At 34.0% G+C, this 6,000-nt stretch overlaps 1 long non-coding RNA gene across 1 annotated transcript in view; it reads left to right on the top strand.

Moving 5' to 3' along the window:
- The first annotated feature begins 671 nt into the window (after positions 1–671).
- LOC128891316 (uncharacterized) overlaps positions 672–6,000 on the top strand; it is a 45,696-nt gene continuing 40,367 nt past the window's right edge. Inside the window, exon 1 of the long non-coding RNA XR_008460800.1 lies at positions 672–805. This is a non-coding gene — a long non-coding RNA (uncharacterized LOC128891316). The remainder of the gene's footprint in view (positions 806–6,000) is intronic.

Here is a 6,000-nt window from a genome sequence, read left to right as displayed (position 1 = left end):
CGCGGAAATCTAGGCAAATCATCTGGCAGCTTATTTCGATTTCACATCTTTTCTATTTTCTTGTAGTTTTTCAATGGGGATCTTCTATTTTTCAATAATAACTCATTGAGTCCTCCACTTTTTCATGTACTTGGCGTAATTTTTTTACTTTTTTGAATAATGTCTACTGTCTGCGCTCGTGTTACCTATTATGCTACCGTATACTGCCATATTCAAATTTAAAACACTATGGGAAATTATCGATAGTCCAAGTGAACTATCGATAGCGTTTCAGATAGTAAAAAACCTTCGATAGTCTCGATAGTACTTATTATCGATAGTTGCTTCACCACTACCCAGAAGCCTCATGACACTCGTACGGCGCGGCGCGGATTTTACAACGTGCCGCAGGACAGTCGCTCGAGTTGGAAGGACAGCGCAGCGGTTTTAAAATAAGCTCGTGTGAGTCCCAGTGCTCTGCCAATGCCTATCGGTCCAACCAGTCTGTCGGACGTGCGCGCTCTCCCTTTCAGCAGTCGTTGATCGTGCACCGTCTTCGCAACAAGTCGCAGCTGTGGCACGTCGTGATCCTAGCAGTCTGCCAGTGGACGCGTTAAATCGAGCTTCGTCCCATCGTGTTTTCAAACGTAGAATCACCGAATGTCGTTGCATGCATTCGTACGCTCGACCAGCGACCGTTCTCGCGCGATACAATAGAGCTGATAGCAGAAAGCTAGAGTGCGCGCCAGATGTCACGTGGTGCCGGTTCGCGTACAGTGTCCGTCGCGAGCACACGATTCCCTGGACGATTTATCAGAGTTCACGGGTACGGTATTGCGTTTCTTGTTACCTGTTGTCTCGTCAACTGTGCTGCTCGCTGTGCGTGCGATGTCGGGTTACAGAAGAAGGTGATCTCCTTGAAAGGATACTCGTGTTAGGTGCAGTCACGGCGCTCTAACGACGGAATCGTAAAAATAGAAGTAATCAGCGTTTCGCGCGATCGTTGCAAAAGCGCCCCTTCTCCGGAAGTGGACCGCGGGAAAATGATTTGCGATCCTGTCCTCGAGCCGCGTTTCCAGCGTTGCGCGCCCCACGGGGCTAAGCTGGACAGTGATCGCCTTGTGATTATTTTTGTGGTGTAATTCGTATTATTAAGCGTTGGAGGATTTATTTATGTTAACGCTTTCGGCCAAACGTGCTCGACAGACCCGTGCTCTTCGGATTAAGGAATACAGTGACAGTGAGCTGACAATGAGAAGAAGAGTATATATAGGAATTCTTTTCTGAGAAACGGATTATTCCTTCCATAGAATATTTAATCTAGAGTTATTTCAACGGGCTTAAAGAACGTTTTAACATTTTTTTAATATAGAAATGACAGATAGAAATATTAGAGCACACCTCGCAATACGCTGTTGTACAGCCATGCAGTCTTCATAGCATGAGCTAAATCAAAATAAAAAGTTGTAGCATTTTCAAGAAGCGTAGCTGTGATTCTATTAAGGAATTTGAAAACTTACCATGTTGTCGTAAAATGACGGTCGTTTAAAGATAAACTGGGGAATATATCCAAAAAATGGTCACATTTATGGGTTTATCTCTAAAACAATACCTATTATAAATTTAAGTTGGTTGGATGTATAGTTTTGAAAGTATCCACGAGGTCTTTGAATACATGAATGTAAAAAAAAATGCCTTTAAAATTTCTCTATTACTCTCTTATCAATGTGGCATGGTTTATGAAAACTATAACTTTATGGATCCGATTCGAATATAATGTTAGAAGGATTTTTTCACCACCTTCGATCTTTCAGAACATATTTATATAAATCGACTTTTTAGAAATTCTTATCATTGTGTTCCCCATTAGTAATTTCTAAAATCAAACTATATTTTCAATTTGAAGAGGGCACAGAACTCGAGACATTAATATCGAATAGTTGAATAGTAAGGCTTACATTCATTCATTGGTGATTATTTTAACGCCGTCCCCATTAGTTGTAAAAACCACTCGCAATTATGAGAGCAATTGGTAATCATATGCTACGTTTGTAATCTGTCACCATGAATTGCCAATGTGTCACCTTTCAGGGCGAACTGTGTGCCATTTGTTAATCGTTAATCATGATTACCGAGTAACATCTACACTGATGCAAAGTTTTTCGAACAATTTGCGAACTAGTCGAATACGCAACAGACGTAATGATTTCTTCGTGCAGTAAATCATTCAATTTAGTATACACGAGGTCTACTACAATTTATGGTAAAATCTTTTGGAACATACAGTACTCGTCGAAATAATTAAAAAAGTGTTGGTAAACGTTGATCTAGATTTCAACAATATCCGAATTATAACGAAAAGTTTGATTCCATCCCATCAGATGTTTAAACTGTCTTCTGCCATATTGATACATCTTTCGACACGTTTTCTCATTGAAATTCGCACAAGCTCGAGAACGTGTATACTACTCGAGTAAATAAAAAGTTTAGGTTGCCAGCTCGCTTCGTAGCAATAATACTTCGGTAAAGAAGTTTGTGAGTATAAAATAAGAAGACCAGTGTTTGCCAATTTCAACATAAGCGTTATTTATAAAACGAAAACAAATAATTTTAGTTTGACATATAGATGTAATCAGTTCTATTTTTAAACGTCTTTGTTTATTATATTGAACAATAATTAGTTTCGATCTCTGAATTTTAGTTTCTTTTCAGGTTATATATAAAGAAATACAATTTAAAAGTAAAAGTAGCAAGAGCTGTTTATTATAACACTCCACTCTTGGATTTGAGTCATCGGATCTAAAATTATTTTGTCGTACTACCATAAGAATATACACAATGCCCCAAGCAAAAATCATCATCCAAACAAATAAAGCATTCATTCTGTGGGGAATACAATTTGTAAGTTAATTTTATAAAATATAATTTCATTCAAATTCTCGACTTTTAATATGATTTTTACCTGGAAAAAATATTTATCGTGATCCTTTATGCATTCAAGCTTATAACATTATTATTGTAATTTTAACCGTTATTATCTTAGGTCTAGAAGTAACTCAAATCCAAGAGACAACACGCTAGAATAAATAATGTTTGTATTAGTATTGACGAACATTGGTCAGAAAGTTTTCTCGAATCACAATACATCTTCGTTGACCATGTTTTTACTAGCATCGTAAATATTATCGAAGAGAGCTAGAAAATAATCCAAACACGTATATTTTTCTTTGTAAACGCTAGATTTACTTCAAATATGTTTACATACAAGTGAATATCTCAATCATCGTTCGTACTAGTATCATCGTTGATATAATTGTTCGAACAGCGATCGTAAAATGTGTAAAACAAGTTGTTATACATACAATTTGTGTCATGTGGCCGTGTTAAATGGCAGTACTGTTTTCTCATTTGTCTATCACTACTACTTGAGGTACGAGTCATCGTATAAGTTTTTTTTTGTTATATCCCCAAGAATGATTACAATTTGCCCAGCAAAGAATATTTAGTAACCTGTAATAATAGAAAAAAATGAAATTTCATCACGTACAATGGGTGTAGAAAGTATTCGTGCACCGATCAATTCCCAAAAAAACTGTGTAAAATTGTAATTTATTAACTTCTTTTTTTATAAACAATGACATTCTTCATATTCTCGGAAATCTCTAGAATAGATAGATTACAAAAAAAAAAATAGCTATTTATCTAAGTTGCGAAATTAACAAGAAAAAACAATTAATGTTTAAAACTTGATTAAAAAAAAAAGAAATTTACATTAATTTATAAGTATATAACAATTCCTTCGTGGAATGTACTTTTGATTTTATAATTATTGTAACTTTTCTAAGCATTAAATTAACTAAATTATTAGTTATTCAAAGTGGGATCTTCTTCAATTCCTCTATCAGAGCCATTCTAAAAACTACTTTACTGGAAATTTGATGATTTCTAATTCGTACGGAGCAATAAACTAACGTGTAAATGGTTCGTCATAAGAATCGTATAAATACTTATTGCTTCTATACTTTTACCCACTTTTCGCATTTTTTTGTTAATTTCACAAATTATATTAACTAGTAAATGTTGTTTGGGCTATATCTATCTTAGAGACTTCCGAGAATATGTAAAATATCATTGATTATAAAAAAAGAAGTTAAGAAACTACAATTTCATACAAAAGTTTTTTGGGAAATTGATAGATGTATGAATACATTCTATATCCACTGTAGATGATTCTCAATTGAATTCATGTGTTACAAAATGTGTCATGTGAGAATAATAGATCCTTCGGATGCTTTTTATGCAATTTTCTGAACATACTGATTTTGTAAGGATTTCTTATTAGATCATTAGGGTGATTGTCCAATCTTTTACATCTGATGCCTACATGGGATATTTCGTCAGCTAACGATGTTATTTTGAGATCTTTACATATTTCATTATTGCGCACATTCCACGATGCATTGACCATAGTCTTAAGTATAATCAATTGTATGGATTCTACTTTCGTTATTCGTTATGTGGCTTTTCGCTTCATTGCATAATAGAATAGATTTTTGCGTCGATGGCTAGAATTCTCGCTTCTACACGAAATTGAATTTTAAAATCCTGGTGGAACCACCTCCGATAGTTGTCAGTTACATTTTGTTATTTTTGGGGTACGTGTTTAGTAAACAACACGAGACGGTTAAATCCTTGCACCCGACAAGCGATTCTCAATCGCCACTAGATTTTATACAACTCGAGTGGCCACTATGAAGTCACAATCTTTCTTACACATCAAGCGCCATGTCAGTCACCGGTGACTGACAATATATTTTCTGTTTAGGCTGCGTCAGTCAGCGTTAACTGACGATATGTAAATATGAAGATACGTAAAATACTATAATATAATATACTAGAGCTGAAGAGAGGTATTGGCAGAGACTAAATCATTCTATAACGTCCTCGGTAAATCTACGAAAGATTCCTTTATGGATGTGTAATATTTTTTAGCTTAGACTTTGTAGAACCCCCTAAAAAAAGATTGGGTACGATCAGATAAGGCATGGCTAAGATAAATGTACCGAAAGACGTCAAATTTTACATAGAAAACGAAACGTGTAGTGCCCCTCTTAATAAAATAATGTTTCTTCTAACAAATGATGTTTACAACTTCAATGTTAAAAGGCATTTATATAAAATTCAATTAATTATGTAAATATATAAGGTATATAATATATAACATTAGGTTTTTAGATGGATACCGCATACAGTGGGCGTAGAAAGTATTCGTACACCGATCAATTTCCAAAAAAACTATGTGAATTGTAATTTATTAATTTTTTTTTTATAAACAATGATATTCTACATATTTCAGGAAATGTCTAGAATAGATACAGTACGAAAAGATTAGGTATTTTGTATAAATGAGAAATCAACAAGAAAAAACAATAAATCGATAGAAATATAGAAGCAATAAGTATTCGTCCAAGTGTTAAAGTTTTAAAATTTCATTTAAAAAAAAAAAGAAATTCACATTAATTTATAAATAATTAATTCTTCGTGGGATTTCCTTATGATTTTATAATTACTGCAACTCTTCTAGGCATTAAATTAGCTATCATAAATGTCGATGTTCTTCGGGGTGAGATTTTCTTTCATTCCTTTATTACAGCATTTTTTAAGTCTTTTTGACTGGAAATTTAATGTTTCCTAATTCCCACGAAGCAATAAACTGATGTGCTTATATTACAAATTCTACTGTACTGTAACCGTGTGAATACTTATTGCTTCTACATTTCTACCAATTTTTCGTATTTTCTTGTTAATTTCGCAAATTATATAAACTAGTAATTGTTGTCTGAACTATATTCTAGAGCTTTCCGAGAATATGTAGAATATCATTGATGATAAAAAAAGCAGTTAATAAACTATAATTTCACACAAAAGTTTTTTGGGGAATTGATAGATGTATGAATACATTTTACACTCACTGTATATCCGGCGCTCGTACCGAAAGAGTGTATATTGTACAGATTTACA

This window comes from Hylaeus anthracinus, unplaced genomic scaffold (genome assembly GCF_026225885.1).
Source record: "Hylaeus anthracinus isolate JK02 unplaced genomic scaffold, UHH_iyHylAnth1.0_haploid 12001, whole genome shotgun sequence".
Lineage (NCBI taxonomy): Eukaryota > Metazoa > Arthropoda > Insecta > Hymenoptera > Colletidae > Hylaeus > Hylaeus anthracinus.
This window is presented reverse-complemented; position numbering and strand designations above follow the sequence as displayed.